Here is an 18,520-nt window from a genome sequence, read left to right as displayed (position 1 = left end):
GTCTTGAGGAAAGTCAGAGAAAAGGACTTGTAAGCAAGGGAGAATGGCAGGAAAGGGATTTGAGGAGGTAGAAAGGACTCGCCATTAAGCACAAGAAAAGGAGCTGAACATTGCCAACATTGCAGTTGGCCAAAAAGGGTGTATGCGTTTTTTTGTGTATATATTCAAGAAAAGAGCGTACACCTTTTTAGCCAACCAAACAGGTGGGCACTGGAAGTCAATACTACAAAAGACATCACTTCGCATCAGTCAGAAGAGCCATCCTCATAAAGCGTAAACAACAGAAATGCAGGACAGGGCAAGGAGAAGAGGGAGCCCTGTGAGACTTATAGTGGAAATGTATATTGCCAACGGCCATTCTGGAGAAGTGTATTGTGTTTACTAAAGCATCTAAACAATGAGCTACAGAGCATAGGGCACTTGCACTCATGGGCGTATATCTTGGGAAAAACAAAAATCGAGAGGACACAGGCACCCCAATGTTTACCCCCTCTCTGTTTAAAAGATCCTCGACTAGGATATAACTTAAATGTCTCTGGAGGGAAAAAATGGATAGAGATGTGGTACTTAGGTAGAGTGGAATATTATTCAGCCTGGAAATCAATGAAATATGGCCAGCTGTAACAACTCCGGAGGAGTTACGTATGATCATTCTAAGTGACAGAATTCAAAAAGAAGAAGACACATATCATAAGATATCACTTAAAGGTGGAATCCAAAATGGCTACACATGAAATAAATTACAAAACAAAAACATAGTCAAATATGTAGAAAACACACATAAGGCTGCTAAACGGGAAAGGTGGGGAGGGGTGAGGCATCATCCAGGAGGTTGAAATTAGCAAAGATACCATTCCAAATACCAAACTGATAATCAACAAGGCCTACACGGTAGCTAAAAGAACTGCACTCAGCACACTCAAGTCACCGGAAAAGAATATATACGACTGGTAAGAATCTGAAAAAGAATTTATTGATGTCTCTCTGTACGTGAATCAAGTGGATGTACAGCAGCAAGAAACAGAGCTTTGAAAATCAGCTGTAACCAATATAGTAATAAATTGAAAAAAATAAACGACAGAGAGACAGAGAAAACCTCTTACAACTTTTCCTCAGGGACGGTGATGCAACATGGATTGAACACATCTAGACCCACAGCAGGATGAGACATAAGGCTGGAAACTGTTTGCGCTAAGAGAAATGTGAGGTTGGGTGAGGAAATGCACACCCTTTAAAGTAATACTACCTGGTACCCATTCAATGGGTCCCAAATCTGCAGGTTCAAGGGATCTTCCTACAGCTAAAACATGCATGGAAAACCCAGAGGACTGTACACCATGTGATCGGGAGATGTGTCTAAAATGCACCTCATTTATCCTCTCCTGGTGCTCCTGTTCACCATTCCAGCCACGTTACTTAGAAGCTCCCCACTTGGAGAATCAGCACATTTAAACTTCTGTTTCACACATTTTGCAAATTGTGAGGAGGATGAACGGGAAGAGGGGGAACCAATGAGAGAAGAGTTGTAGGGGTTTGGACGGGCACATATCACTCTAATTTCCCATTAAGAATAAGAATTAAAAAAAGGCTCAGCCTGCCTCGCCGGAGCCAAAATAGGGCCTGAAGCAATCCTGCGGGTTTGAGGCCAGCTCACAAAAGAGCAACTTAAAACATGGAGCTCAGGGTCACTGCAATTCACAAACCTGCAGAGTTATAAATGAAAACTAACGTCCAAAAATATGTTGAGGTAAGGCAAAGAAGAGGATCTGAATGCAAGACAGAATTGCAAGAAACAGATTTCAAGAGATAGATTGGACTCGTCTTTAACGCACATGAAAAGCGGCAGAATTTCGACAATGATGCAGTTGGCCCAAAAGGGCGTATGCGATTTTTCCTGATTATATCCAGGAAAAAACGCATACGCACTTTATGGGCAACGAAGCAAGCAAGCAATGCAAATGTGCACAACAAAGAAGTCTCATTTCCCACCGGTCAAAAGGGCCATCCTAAAAAATTGTAAAAACCAGAAATGCAGGACAGGCCATGGAGAACAGGGAGCCTTTATACGCTGATGGGCAGTGTGTGAACTGCCGAGAGCCACTCTGGAGAAGTGTATGGTGGTTCCTAAATCATCTAAAAACAGAGCTACAGAGCATAGGACACTTCCAATCATGGGAGTATATCTAGGGAAGTCTAAAAATCAACAAGACACAAGCACACCACAGTTTAGGGCTACTCTGTTTACAAGAACCTCAACTTCAGTACACCTTAAATATCCCAGGAAAGAGAACAATGGATAAAGAAGATGTGGTACTTATGTACAATGGAATATCTCTTCACCATGAAATCAATGTAATAAGGCTAGTAGAAGGATAAAGAGTGGATTTAGGTCCGATAATACTACTTGAAATAAGTCAAACAGAAAAAGAAACATATCATAAGATATCACTTATAGAGGGAGGGTAAATATGGCTGCACAAGAAATGAATTACAGAACAGAACAGTGTCTCACATTTAGAAAACACACTTATGTCAGCTTAAGGGGAAAGGAGAGGTGGGGTGATGCATAAAACCAGAGTTTGAAATTAGCACAGATACCGTTCAAGAAACCAAATAGGTATTAGACAAGATCTACACCTTGCTCAATGAACTGGCCTCAACACACCCTATACACCGCAGAGAAATATATCTGAGTAATAAGAATCTTAAAACCCATGTATTGATATATCTCCATAAGGGAATCAAGTGTGTGCAGAGCGGCACAAACACAGCAGTGAAAATGAGCTAAACCCCATTATAGAAATAAATTTTAAAAACAAAACGCAGAAACAATGAAAGAGAGAAAAATTCTTACAAAATTCGCTCAGGGGCTGTGATGCAACCTGGATTGACCACATATAAACCCACAGCTGGATAAGACATAAGGCTGGACACTTGGGGCTGAGAGGATTGGTGAGCTTCGGTGAGCAACTGCCGAAAGTTTAATGCAATACTTCATGCTACTCATTCCAAGGGTCCCAACACTCCAGGTTGAAGGGAATCTTCCTACAGCTAAACCATGCTTGGGAAACCCAGCGACTGGTATACCATATGATCGGGAAAGGTTTCTAAAACGCACCACATTTTTCCTCTCCTGGGGCTCCGGATCGACATTCCAGCCGCTTTACTAACAACATCCCCACATGGAGAGTCAATGCCTTTAAGTCCTGGTATCGCACAGTCTTCAGTTAGTGCGGAGGATGAATGGGAATAGGGGGAACCAGTGAGAAACTAGCTGTAGCGGTTTCAATGGGCACATGTCACTCTAATTTCACATCAGTAAGAAGAATGAACCAAAGGCACAGCAAGGTGCCCCGGAAGAAGAATAGGGCTTCAAGCAATCCTGTGGTTATGGGGCAAGATCACAAAACTAAGAGCTGAAAAATGGAGCTAAGGGCCACTGCAATTCAAAAACCTGACTTGCCCAAAAAGGGCGTATGTGTTTTTTCCTGAATATATTCAGGAAAAAACGCATACGCCCTTTTTGGCCAACCAAGCAAGCTTGCAAAGGAAATCTGCACTACAATGAAGTCTCAATTCCCCCCGGTCAAAAGGGCCATCTGAAAAAAGTGTAAAATCCATAAAGGCATGACAGGCCATGGAGAACTGGGAGCCATCTTATGCTGATGGGCAGGATGTAAATTGCCAACAGCCACTCTGGAGAAGTGTTTGGTGTTTCCTGAAACATCTAAAAAACAAAGCAACAGAGCCTAGGGCACTTCCACTTATGGTACTATAGTTTAGGACAATTAAAATCAAAAAGACACAGCCACCCCAAAGGTTGGGACGGCTCTGTTTACAAGAACCTCATATACGGTACAAGTTCAATATCGCAGAAAGTGAAAAATGGATAAAGAAGTTGTGGTACTTACGTACAATGCAATATCACTCAGCAATGAAATCTATGTCATCAGGCCCGTAGCAGCATAATGAGTGGACTAAGTACGATGAATCTAACTGAAATAAGTCACACAGAAAAAGAAACATCATAAGGTATCACTAATACACGGAATGTAAACTTGGCTACACAGGAACTGAATTCCAAAACAGAACAGGGTCTCAAATTTAGAAAACCAACTTATGCTTGCTTAAGGGGAAAGGTGAGTTGGGGTGCTGCATAAAACCAGAGATTGAAATGAGCACAGATAAAGTTCCTTAAGCCAAATATGGAATAGACAAGAGCTACTCCTTGCTCAACGAAATGGACTCAACACCCCATATTCAACGCCTAGGAATATACCTGACTAGTAAGAATCATAAAACCTATGGATTTATATATCTCTGTAAGAGAATCAAGAGTGTGTACAGCGGCATTAAAGCAGTGAAAATCAGGTAAATCCCATAATAAAAATAAATTTCTTAAACAAAACACAATGACAGTGAAATAGAGAGAAATACTTAAGTAATTCATTCAAGGCTTCTGATGCAACCTGCATTTACCACATCTACACCCAGAGCTGGGTGACACATAAGGCTGGACACTTGGGGCTCATAAGATTGGTCAGGTTCGGTGAGCAAATGAAGACCTTTGAAGTCATATTGCATGGTACCCATTCCATGGGTCTCAACTCTCCAGGTTTAAGGGATACTTCCTTCAGCTAAAACATGCATGTGGAACCCAGAGTATGATCCACCATGTGATCGAGAAAAATGTTCAAATGTGTCTCACTTTTCGTTCCCTGGTACTCGGGTGCAACATGCCAGACGCATTACTAACACTCTTCCGACTTGGAGAGTCAGTGCCTTTAACCTCCTGTTTGGCCCAGTTTGCAATTTCTGCGGAAGATGAACAGGAATAGGGAGAACCAATGAGAGACTAGCTGGAGGTGTCTGGACGGGCAAATTTAACTCTCATTTCCCACCAGGAAGAGGAATTAACCAAAGGCTCAGCGTGCCGTGCCGGAACCAGATTAGGGCCTGAAGCCATCCTGCGGTGTTGCGGCCAGCTCACGAGAAAGCGAGTTGAAGAAAGGAGCTCAGGGGCACTGTAATTCACAAACCTGCAGAGTTATAAATGACAGCTATCGTCCAAAAATATACTGAAGTAAGGCTGCCAAGAGGACTTGAAAGCGGGGCAGAATTGCAGGAAACCGATTTCAGGAGGTAGACTGGAATTGCATTGAAAGCATAGGAAAAGAGGCAGAACGTCCACAATGATGCACTTGGCCAAAAAGGGCGTATGCGTTTTTTCCTGAATATATTCAGGAAAAAACGCATACGCCCTTTTTGGCCAACCAAGCAAGCTTGCAAAGGAAATCTGCACTACAATGAAGTCTCACTTCCCCCCGGTCAAAAGGGCCATCTGAAAAAAGTGTAAAATCCAGAAAGGCAGGACAGGCCATGGAGAACTGGGAGCCTTGTTATGCTGATGGGCGGGATGTCAATTGCCAACAGCCACTCGGGAGAAGTGTATGGTGTTTCCTGAAACATCTAAAAAACAAAGCAACAGAGCCTAGGGCACTTCCACTTATGGTCCTATAGCTTAGGGAAATTAAAATCAAAAAGACACAGCCACCCCAAAAGTTGGGACGGCTCTGTTTACAAGAACCTGGTTTACGGTACAAGTTCAAAGTCGCAGAAAGTGAAAAATGGATAAAGAAGTTGTGGTACTTACGTACAATGCAGTATCATTCAGCAATGAAATCTATGTCATCAGGCCCGTAGCAGCATAATGAGTGGATTCAGGTATGATGATTCTAACTGAAATAAGTCACACAGAAAAAGAAACATCATAAGATATCACTAATACACGGAATGTAACCTTGGCTACACAGGAACTGAATTCCAAAACAGAACAGGGTCTCAAATTTAGAAACCCAACTTATGCTTGCTTAAGGGGAAAGGTGAGTTGGGGTGCTGCATAAAACCAGAGATTGAAATGAGCACAGATAAAGTTCCTTAAGCCAAATATGGAATAGACAAGAGCTACTCCTTGCTCAACGAAATGGACTCAACACCCCATATTAAAGGCCTAAGAATGTACCTGACTAGGAAGTATCTTAAAACCTATGGATTGCTATGTCTCCGAAAGAGAATCAAGCGTGTGTACAGGGGCATAAACGCAGCAGTGATAGGATTGGAGAGGTTCGGTGAGCAAATGAAGACCCTTTGAAGTCATATTGCATGGTACCCATTCCACGGGTCTCAACTCTCCAGGTTTAAGGTATTCTTCCTTCAGCTAAAACATGCACGTGGAACCCAGAGTATGATCAACCGTGTGATCGGGAGACGTGTTCCAATATGTGTCAGTTTTCGTCCCCTGGTACTCGGGTGCAACATTCCAGACGCTTTACTAACACTCTCCCTACTTGGAGAGTCAGTGCCTTTAACCTCCTGTTTGGCCCAGTTTGCAATTTCTGCGGAAGATGAACAGGAATAGGGAGAACCAATGAGAGACTAGCTGGAGGTGTCTGGACGGGCAAATTTAACTCTCATTTCGCACCAGGAAGAGGAATTAACCAAAGGCTCAGCGTGCCGTGCCGGAATCAGATTAGGGCCTGAAGCCATCCTGCGGTGTTGCGGCCAGCTCACGAGAAAGCGAGTTGAAGAAAGGAGCTCAGGGGCACTGTAATTCACAAACCTGCAGAGTTATAAATGACAGCTATCGTCCAAAAATATACTGAAGTAAGGCTGCCAAGAGGACTTGAAAGCGGGGCAGAATTGCAGGAAACCGATTTCAGGAGGTAGACTGGAATTGCATTGAAAGCATAGGAAAAGAGGCAGAACGTCCACAATGATGCACTTGGCCAAAAAGGGCGTATGCGTTTTTTCCTGAATATATTCAGGAAAAAACGCATACGCCCTTTTTGGCCAACCAAGCAAGCTTGCAAAGGAAATCTGCACTACAATGAAGTCTCACTTCCCCCCGGTCAAAAGGGCCATCTGAAAAAAGTGTAAAATCCAGAAAGGCAGGACAGGCCATGGAGAACTGGGAGCCTTGTTATGCTGATGGGCGGGATGTAAATTGCCAACAGCCACTCGGGAGAAGTGTATGGTGTTTCCTGAAACATCTAAAAAACAAAGCAACAGAGCCTAGGGCACTTCCACTTATGGTCCTATAGCTTAGTTAATTTAAAATCAAAAAGACACAGCCACCCCAAAGGTTGGGACGGTTCTTTTTACTGGAATCTCTTCTACGGCACAAGTTAAATATCCCAGAGAGCAAATAATGGATAAAGAAGTTGCGGTACTTATGTACAACAGAATACCACTCAGCAATGAAATCTATGTCACCAGGCCCGTACCAGCATAATGAGTGGATTGAGGCACGATGATTCTAACTGAAATAAGTCACACAGAAAAAGAAACATCATAAGGTATCACTAATACACGGAATGGAACTTGGCTACACATGAACTGAATTCCAAAACAGAACAGGGTCTCAAGTTTAGAAAACTAACTTATGCTTGCTTAAGGGGGAAGGTGAGTTGGGGTGCTGCATTAAACCAGAGTTTGAAATTAGCACAGATACCGTTCCATAAGCCAAATATGGAATAGACAAGACCTACCCCTTGCTCAACGAAATGGATTCAACAATGAGGTATCACCTCACACCTGGTAGAATAGGCATCATAGAAAATCTACAAGCAAAAAATGCTGGAAAGGGTGTGGAGAAAAGGAACCCTCTTCCACTATTGTTGGGAATATAAATTGATACAGTCACTATGGAGAACAATATGGAATTTCTTAAGAAACTAACAATAGAATTACCATATGATACAGCAATCCCAGTACTGGACATATACCCAGACAAAACCATAAATCAAAAAGAGACATTCACCGCAATGTTCATTGCATCACTATTTACAATATCGAGGTAATGGAAGCAACCTAAATGCCCACAGACAGACGAATGCATAAAGCCGTGGTACATATATAAAATGGAATATTACTAAGCCATGAAAAGGAATGAAATTGGGTCATTTGTAGAGACGTCGATGCATCTAGAGACTGTCATACAGAGTGAAGTAAGTCAGAAAGAGAAAAACAAATCTTGTATATTCATGCATATATGTGGAACCTAGAAAACCTGTACAGATTAACCATTTTGCGAGGCATAAATAGAGCAACAGATGTAGACAACAAACGTATGGACAACAAGGGGGGAAAGCTGTTGGGGGGGGTGGTGGGAGGAGTTGAGAGACTGGGATTGGCATGTATACATTTATATGTATAAAATAGATAACCAATAAGAACCTGCTGTATAAAAATATAAAATAAAATTCAAAATTAAAAAGAAATAAAATTTAAACAATAGAAAAAACAATTATTCCCTTCACATACATGTATTTATATGAATAAATTATTTCCATGCTTATATCTGTAAATACAAAAAAGAGGAATAAAATCTACCTTGAACCCAAAACGAAAAAGAGAAAAAAAACACAGAACCCACCAGTTCCACAGAGGAAAACCGTATCAGGGCACTTGCTCCAGTTGTAAACAATTCTGAAGTTGGTCAGTGGTGGGGAATCGTCTCCCATTCAGCCAGCAGCCCCCACGCAACAAGCGTCCTCATTGCAAAGCTGGGGCACCGTGCCGAGGCATCTGTGAGTAAACGTGAGCTGAGCCCCAGGCCAGTTGCTGCTGAACTATTCCCACCCATCCCAGGTAAAACACCTGAATATATACAAGGACTTGAAAGCCTAGAGGGAGGGCCATAGAGCCACACGAGTGACAGCATGCCGGCCGACTTGGTGCCTGCAGGCCAGCCAGGATGGTCCTGGCCCTGGGTGCTCTTCTGGAAGATTTCCATTTCCCTGCCTGAGATACCCGTCCTGTCCCTGCCCCCACTGCTTTTTTCCTTCCTCACCTCTGCCCAGGGAGAAATTCCAGCAGCAGGTATGGGTGACACATCTTCTTCTTTAGCAGGTGGCAGCCTGGCAACTGCTGCAGAAAGTCCAGCAGAGCCCCACTCACACTGGGCCACCCACAAAGCCGTGGCCTCTCACTCCCTCCCACCAGCCCAGCCCCGAGACTGCTGACAGGGCAGAGAAAATGGCGTCAGGCACGGCTGCAGGGGCTCTTGCTGCCTGGAGTGGTATTTATAGTGATCTCAACCCAGGCACACCTGGGGAGGGCTGGCCGGCACGGTAAGGCTGCCCAGGTCAGCCAATCATCACCCCTCAGGGGCTCACAGTTGCAGAAAATGGAACTTGCTGAACTGGCCAGGTCCAAGGAACAGGTGTGGGCTCCTGAGAGTCAGGATAGACAAGGGGCTGCAGCTTTGGCTTGTTTTCTAATCATTTTATCTGGCCCATGAGTGGGAGACAACTTCAAGAAAACCCTCTCCTAATGAGAGGAACCCAGGAGTCAGGGAGAGGAGGGGTGGGTGGTGGTTGGAGACAGAGGCCTGGTGCCCCGGGTGCAGTGGAAGTCTCTGGAAGACCAGGTGGAGGGAGGCCTCACGGAGTGATGCCCAGGGTCACAGACCTGTCGCAGCTGCTGTTTGTTAGTTCAAGTCCTGCTCTGAGGTGCTCTGTGTCAGCTCTGAGCGACAGGTGAGCTGGGGGTGCTCTGCAATGAGGGCTATGTGCACGGTTCCTGTGTGCCCAGCCCTGCCACAGTACCTGCAAGGGTAGCTCTGTATCCTGGGAGGGGCCTGACCATGAGAGCCCTGTGGCCTGGGGTGGGGGTGGGGTACCTGCCCAGGTGAGCTCCATATTCTGGGATTGGTCTGACCACGAGAGCCCCATGGGCTGCTGGGGACCTGGTAAAGGATGTCAGGACAGTCAGTGAAGCCACCGAGGATATACCTCCAGTTGCTCCTAATTCCTACACCCTGCTGGTCATTCTACCAACCACCAGGACATGGTATTCTGTATTAGTCTTCAATGATGCCTTCTTTTGTATTCCATTAGTCCCAGAGTCACAAGAAATTTTGGCTTGTGAGTGGCAGGACTCAACATACAACGAAAACAATACTTCCGGGCCGTCTGGCCCCAAGGGTGCAAAAATTCCCACACCATCTTTGGGGAAAGCTTAGCTAAAGACCTAAAAGTTCTACCTCTGGAAAAGGAAACCCTCCTTCAATATGCAGACGACATTCTGATCGCCAGCCCTACTAAGGAGGCCTCTGAACTACCAAGCCAATAAAGGATAGAAGTTGTCCAAGAAAAAGCTCAAATATCACAGACTGCCGTGACCTGCCTGGGCTTCATTCTCACAGAAGGTTGGAGAAGTCCATCCCAGGAAAGGGAAGAAACCATTTTCAGCCTTACCCCTTTCTAAAACTAGAAGACAGCTTAGGGGTTCCTGGGGAGGCCAGGGTTTGCTGCTTCTGGATCCCTAACTACAGTCTACTAGCTGGGCCTCTATATGAAACACTGAAAGGAAAAGATGATGATCCTTTTGAATAGAATCCAGAAGTGGCCTTTCAAGAATGGAAAGAGCAGTCAATTCAGACCCTTGCCCTGGAACTCCCTAATTTAGCTAAACCCTTTGACCTTTACATTCCCGGTGAAAGGTGAATCGCCATTGGAGAATTAGTGCAAAACCTGGGACCACTTGAAATGGAACAATGCAAGAATGCCATCCAGGTAGGATAAACTATGGTCACCAAGGGGCTTGGCCCACTGCCACATCTGGCCAAGATACTGGCGGTATCTAAAAACCTGGAAATCAGCAGCCCAAAAGGCCACCTCCCTCCTAAGGGAAAAGGACCCCACGTGGTGATCCTAACCACCAACCATGCCCTGAAGTTGCAGGGTTCGCTCCGTGGGCACACCGACCTCGAGTGAGGAGGCCCTCCAACTCCAACATCCAGAGAGATAACCGGGGGCAACAGGGCACCATGACGACTCGTGTGAACATCACTTGACCTGGACTTTCTCTCATAAAACAACAAGAGTGTGTCCCAAAAGAGTAGACTACTGCTTGCAGGACTTACTGCACCCAGAGGGGAGCTAATAATCTTGGCGGGGGAACCGTATATCACACTGTCACCATAGAAAAGCCTACAGACACCGTGATGATGGTGGCCAGTAAGACCGGCTGGACTCTTGTTTACTTCAAAAGGCTGTTGACTCAGTGGCCATCATGGTCCTTGATCACCACTGACCCTGGACTGTCTGGGAGTTGAGCGGGCAGGGCTCTGACACCTGGTGCTGTTTGTACGTTAATTCAGGGGCCTAATTGAAGAAAGCGCAGACTACTGGTCAGAGCATCTAGGCTGGCAGAAACGGTCGGCCTAAGGTGGCCGAACAAATGTGGGGCGGGGTGAAACCGGCCCCCACAGCGTCTCTGCACATCTCTTTCCTGGACCCTTGAAGGTCATTAGAATCTATAACACTTCCAATGCTGGTGCTCAGGTGGACGAGCAGGGAGGCAGGGGGCCTGGGGACAATCAACGTCACCTGGAGGCTGCTGGGGAGAAGCTCTGACCCTCGCCCCAGGGTATGAGGGCTCCCAACTCAGCACTCAGCAGTTACAGAAGAAGGGTCTGCACCCTCAGCACTCCAAGAATGAGGAACGGGACAAAAGGCAGAGGGGGGGTTTGTCCCCAGCAAAGCCCATTAAAAATCCCTGGGAGATAAAAATAGAATCTGGGCAATAAAGTCAAGTCTAACCTTTTTTATCCTTTGTGCTTTGTCTAATTTCACGTGCTCCTAGGGTCCCGCATGCAGAGGTTCCACACCCGGCACTTCAGACCAGATTTCCTAGTGCAGAATGGCTGGGTCGACACCTCAGCTCCTGGGGCCCAGTGCAGACTCCGCGATATAGAGCCTGAGCTACAGCCAACCCGGCCCTCGAGAGCTCCGCCCCCTCCCTCCCACTGACTCTGACAGGATCTCTACACAGCAGCCCAGCCCACAGCCCACGGGGTAGTACATGCTCTCACCTCTCCATTCTCTGATCAAAATATAAAGTTTCCTTTGCTTGTGAACCAAACTCAGTCTCGATCTGTTGGCCCCAATGACACTGGGCAGGGGGACACTTGTTGGGGTCCACTCTGGAGGATCAGTAACAGAAATTGAGACTATTGTAACCTCAATGAACAGATGTGTGAGCCAAAGTGTAGTTAACATAGAACAGTGTATAAGGCTCGGGTAAAATAAGATGTTTCTAACACTTCCATTGGATATTTCCATCACTTTATTATAAGCAAGTTCAGTGAAAAGGTTTGTCTTATTTGTCAGCTCAATATTAGAGAAATGAAGTGATTTCTTTCCAAGGATGCACATCTAATAATCTTGGTTAAACCTTCAATCTTGTTTTAAATGCTTTTCCATTGAAAATGATACCTCTCTTTCAGCTCCCCCATTTCTGAGAAGTATAAAATCTTATAATTTATTATTACCAAAGGGGAAAGGTGGGAGGAGGGATAAATTAACAGTTTGGGATTAACACATACACACTGCTATGTATAAAATAGATCATCAACAAGGAACTACTGTATAGCACAGGGAACTACACTCAACATTTTGCAATAACCTATAAGGGGAAATAATCTGAAAAAGAATAGATATTTTTATTGACATCATCTATCAATGACAGTTAAAGTGTAACCTAAGGGAAGCTGGTGGTGAGTGCTTCTGACCCTGAAGACTTCAATCATCTAAAGTTTGGACTCTGCCTACTTCCCAAGGCCCTTAATGAACATATGTGTAGCCGTAGCTTAAAAAATTCCCCAGTTTGGGTTTCGGGGAGACACTGATTTTGAAAAAGCCCTGGTGTTCTCCTTACATGAATGGGACTCTTCCTACTGCTAAAACATGTCTGTCACACCCAGAGGATGGTATACCGTCTGATCGGGAAGAGTTTGGAAAAGGCATCTCATCTCCTCATCTCCTGGTGCTCGGGTTCACCCCTCCAGCGTCTTTACTAACAGTCTCCCCACTTGGAGATGTCAGCACTGTCAACATCCTGTTGCGTACAGTTTGGAATTTGTCCAGAGGATGAAGCGGAAGGATGAGGAACAATGAGAGGCAGGTCCTACGTGTTCAGACAGGCACATGTCACTCTAATTTCCAATCAGGAAGACGAATTGACCAAAGGCTAGGGTTGCCCATGGAAACAGTATAGGGCTTGAGGAAATCCCGCTGCTTTGTGGCCAGTTCCCATAAACACAAGTTGAACAATAGAACTCAGGGGCAGTAAAATTCACAAAACTGCAGAGTTGAAAATATCCATCACTGAAAAATGTCTTGAGGAAAGTCAGAGAAAAGGACTTGTAAGCAAGGGAGAATGGCAGGAAAGGGATTTGAGGAGGTAGAAAGGACTCGCCATTAAGCACAAGAAAAGGAGCTGAACATTGCCAACATTGCAGTTGGCCAAAAAGGGTGTATGCGTTTTTTTTGTGTATATATTCAAGAAAAGAGCGTACACCTTTTTAGCCAACCAAACAGGTGGGCACTGGAAGTCAATACTACAAAAGACATCACTTCGCATCAGTCAGAAGAGCCATCCTCATAAAGCGTAAACAACAGAAATGCAGGACAGGGCAAGGAGAAGAGGGAGCCCTGTGAGACTTATAGTGGAAATGTATATTGCCAACGGCCATTCTGGAGAAGTGTATTGTGTTTACTAAAGCATCTAAACAATGAGCTACAGAGCATAGGGCACTTGCACTCATGGGTGTATATCTTGGGAAAAACAAAAATCGAGAGGACACAGGCACCCCAATGTTTACCCCCTCTCTGTTTAAAAGATCCTCGACTAGGATATAACTTAAATGTCTCTGGAGGGAAAAAATGGATAGAGATGTGGTACTTAGGTAGAGTGGAATATTATTCAGCCTGGAAATCAATGAAATATGGCCAGCTGTAACAACTCCGGAGGAGTTACGTATGATCATTCTAAGTGACAGAATTCAAAAAGAAGAAGACACATATCATAAGATATCACTTAAAGGTGGAATCCAAAATGGCTACACATGAAATAAATTACAAAACAAAAACATAGTCAAATATGTAGAAAACACACATAAGGCTGCTAAACGGGAAAGGTGGGGAGGGGTGAGGCATCATCCAGGAGGTTGAAATTAGCAAAGATACCATTCCAAATACCAAACTGATAATCAACAAGGCCTACACGGTAGCTAAAAGAACTGCACTCAGCACACTCAAGTCACCGGAAAAGAATATATACGACTGGTAAGAATCTGAAAAAGAATTTATTGATGTCTCTCTGTACGTGAATCAAGTGGATGTACAGCAGCAAGAAACAGAGCTTTGAAAATCAGCTGTAACCAATATAGTAATAAATTGAAAAAAATAAACGACAGAGAGACAGAGAAAACCTCTTACAACTTTTCCTCAGGGACGGTGATGCAACATGGATTGAACACATCTAGACCCACAGCAGGATGAGACATAAGGCTGGAAACTGTTTGCGCTAAGAGAAATGTGAGGTTGGGTGAGGAAATGCACACCCTTTAAAGTAATACTACCTGGTACCCATTCAATGGGTCCCAAATCTGCAGGTTCAAGGGATCTTCCTACAGCTAAAACATGCATGGAAAACCCAGAGGACTGTACACCATGTGATCGGGAGATGTGTCTAAAATGCACCTCATTTATCCTCTCCTGGTGCTCCTGTTCACCATTCCAGCCACGTTACTTAGAAGCTCCCCACTTGGAGAATCAGCACATTTAAACTTCTGTTTCACACATTTTGCAAATTGTGAGGAGGATGAACGGGAAGAGGGGGAACCAATGAGAGAAGAGTTGTAGGGGTTTGGACGGGCACATATCACTCTAATTTCCCATTAAGAATAAGAATTAAAAAAAGGCTCAGCCTGCCTCGCCGGAGCCAAAATAGGGCCTGAAGCAATCCTGCGGGTTTGAGGCCAGCTCACAAAAGAGCAACTTAAAACATGGAGCTCAGGGTCACTGCAATTCACAAACCTGCAGAGTTATAAATGAAAACTAACGTCCAAAAATATGTTGAGGTAAGGCAAAGAAGAGGATCTGAATGCAAGACAGAATTGCAAGAAACAGATTTCAAGAGATAGATTGGACTCGTCTTTAACGCACATGAAAAGCGGCAGAATTTCGACAATGATGCAGTTGGCCCAAAAGGGCGTATGCGATTTTTCCTGATTATATCCAGGAAAAAACGCATACGCACTTTATGGGCAACGAAGCAAGCAAGCAATGCAAATGTGCACAACAAAGAAGTCTCATTTCCCACCGGTCAAAAGGGCCATCCTAAAAAATTGTAAAAACCAGAAATGCAGGACAGGCCATGGAGAACAGGGAGCCTTTATACGCTGATGGGCAGTGTGTGAACTGCCGAGAGCCACTCTGGAGAAGTGTATGGTGGTTCCTAAATCATCTAAAAACAGAGCTACAGAGCATAGGACACTTCCAATCATGGGAGTATATCTAGGGAAGTCTAAAAATCAACAAGACACAAGCACACCACAGTTTAGGGCTACTCTGTTTACAAGAACCTCAACTTCAGTACACCTTAAATATCCCAGGAAAGAGAACAATGGATAAAGAAGATGTGGTACTTATGTACAATGGAATATCTCTTCACCATGAAATCAATGTAATAAGGCTAGTAGAAGGATAAAGAGTGGATTTAGGTCCGATAATACTACTTGAAATAAGTCAAACAGAAAAAGAAACATATCATAAGATATCACTTATAGAGGGAGGGTAAATATGGCTGCACAAGAAATGAATTACAGAACAGAACAGTGTCTCACATTTAGAAAACACACTTATGTCAGCTTAAGGGGAAAGGAGAGGTGGGGTGATGCATAAAACCAGAGTTTGAAATTAGCACAGATACCGTTCAAGAAACCAAATAGGTATTAGACAAGATCTACACCTTGCTCAATGAACTGGCCTCAACACACCCTATACACCGCAGAGAAATATATCTGAGTAATAAGAATCTTAAAACCCATGTATTGATATATCTCCATAAGGGAATCAAGTGTGTGCAGAGCGGCACAAACACAGCAGTGAAAATGAGCTAAACCCCATTATAGAAATAAATTTTAAAAACAAAACGCAGAAACAATGAAAGAGAGAAAAATTCTTACAAAATTCGCTCAGGGGCTGTGATGCAACCTGGATTGACCACATATAAACCCACTGCTGGATAAGACATAAGGCTGGACACTTGGGGCTGAGAGGATTGGTGAGCTTCGGTGAGCAACTGCCGAAAGTTTAATGCAATACTTCATGCTACTCATTCCAAGGGTCCCAACACTCCAGGTTGAAGGGAATCTTCCTACAGCTAAACCATGCTTGGGAAACCCAGCGACTGGTATACCATATGATCGGGAAAGGTTTCTAAAACGCACCACATTTTTCCTCTCCTGGGGCTCCGGATCGACATTCCAGCCGCTTTACTAACAACATCCCCACATGGAGAGTCAATGCCTTTAAGTCCTGGTATCGCACAGTCTTCAGTTAGTGCGGAGGATGAATGGGAATAGGGGGAACCAGTGAGAAACTAGCTGTAGCGGTTTCAATGGGCACATGTCACTCTAATTTCACATCAGTAAGAAGGATGAACCAAAGGCACAGCAAGGTGCCCCGGAAGAAGAATAGGGCTTCAAGCAATCCTGTGGTTATGGGGCAAGATCACAAAACTAAGAGCTGAAAAATGGAGCTAAGGGCCACTGCAATTCAAAAACCTGACTTGCCCAAAAAGGGCGTATGTGTTTTTTCCTGAATATATTCAGGAAAAAACGCATACGCCCTTTTTGGCCAACCAAGCAAGCTTGCAAAGGAAATCTGCACTACAATGAAGTCTCAATTCCCCCCGGTCAAAAGGGCCATCTGAAAAAAGTGTAAAATCCATAAAGGCATGACAGGCCATGGAGAACTGGGAGCCATCTTATGCTGATGGGCAGGATGTAAATTGCCAACAGCCACTCTGGAGAAGTGTTTGGTGTTTCCTGAAACATCTAAAAAACAAAGCAACAGAGCCTAGGGCACTTCCACTTATGGTACTATAGTTTAGGACAATTAAAATCAAAAAGACACAGCCACCCCAAAGGTTGGGACGGCTCTGTTTACAAGAACCTCATATACGGTACAAGTTCAATATCGCAGAAAGTGAAAAATGGATAAAGAAGTTGTGGTACTTACGTACAATGCAATATCACTCAGCAATGAAATCTATGTCATCAGGCCCGTAGCAGCATAATGAGTGGACTAAGTACGATGAATCTAACTGAAATAAGTCACACAGAAAAAGAAACATCATAAGGTATCACTAATACACGGAATGTAAACTTGGCTACACAGGAACTGAATTCCAAAACAGAACAGGGTCTCAAATTTAGAAAACCAACTTATGCTTGCTTAAGGGGAAAGGTGAGTTGGGGTGCTGCATAAAACCAGAGATTGAAATGAGCACAGATAAAGTTCCTTAAGCCAAATATGGAATAGACAAGAGCTACTCCTTGCTCAACGAAATGGACTCAACACCCCATATTCAACGCCTAGGAATATACCTGACTAGTAAGAATCATAAAACCTATGGATTTATATATCTCTGTAAGAGAATCAAGAGTGTGTACAGCGGCATTAAAGCAGTGAAAATCAGGTAAATCCCATAATAAAAATAAATTTCTTAAACAAAACACAATGACAGTGAAATAGAGAGAAATACTTAAGTAATTCATTCAAGGCTTCTGATGCAACCTGCATTTACCACATCTACACCCAGAGCTGGGTGACACATAAGGCTGGACACTTGGGGCTCATAAGATTGGTGAGGTTCGGTGAGCAAATGAAGACCTTTGAAGTCATATTGCATGGTACCCATTCCATGGGTCTCAACTCTCCAGGTTTAAGGGATACTTCCTTCAGCTAAAACATGCATGTGGAACCCAGAGTATGATCCACCATGTGATCGAGAAAAATGTTCAAATGTGTCTCACTTTTCGTTCCCTGGTACTCGGGTGCAACATGCCAGACGCATTACTAACACTCTCCCGACTTGGAGAGTCAGTGCCTTTAACCTCCTGTTTGGCCCAGTTTGCAATTTCTGCGGAAGATGAACAGGAATAGGGAGAACCAATGACAGACTAGATGGAGGTGTCTGGACGGGCAAATTTAACTCTCATTTCCCACCAGGAAGAGGAATTAACCAAAGGCTCAGCGTGCCGTGCCGGAACCAGATTAGGGCCTGAAGCCATCCTGCGGTGTTGCGGCCAGCTCACGAGAAAGCGAGTTGAAGAAAGGAGCTCAGGGGCACTGTAATTCACAAACCTGCAGAGTTATAAATGACAGCTATCGTCCAAAAATATACTGAAGTAAGGCTGCCAAGAGGACTTGAAAGCGGGGCAGAATTGCAGGAAACCGATTTCAGGAGGTAGACTGGAATTGCATTGAAAGCATAGGAAAAGAGGCAGAACGTCCACAATGATGCACTTGGCCAAAAAGGGCGTATGCGTTTTTTCCTGAATATATTCAGGAAAAAACGCATACGCCCTTTTTGGCCAACCAAGCAAGCTTGCAAAGGAAATCTGCACTACAATGAAGTCTCACTTCCCCCCGGTCAAAAGGGC

The sequence above is a fragment of the Lagenorhynchus albirostris genome, chromosome 4, assembly GCF_949774975.1.
Source record: "Lagenorhynchus albirostris chromosome 4, mLagAlb1.1, whole genome shotgun sequence".
In the NCBI taxonomy this organism is placed as follows: Eukaryota; Metazoa; Chordata; class Mammalia; order Artiodactyla; family Delphinidae; genus Lagenorhynchus; species Lagenorhynchus albirostris.
This window is presented reverse-complemented; position numbering follows the sequence as displayed.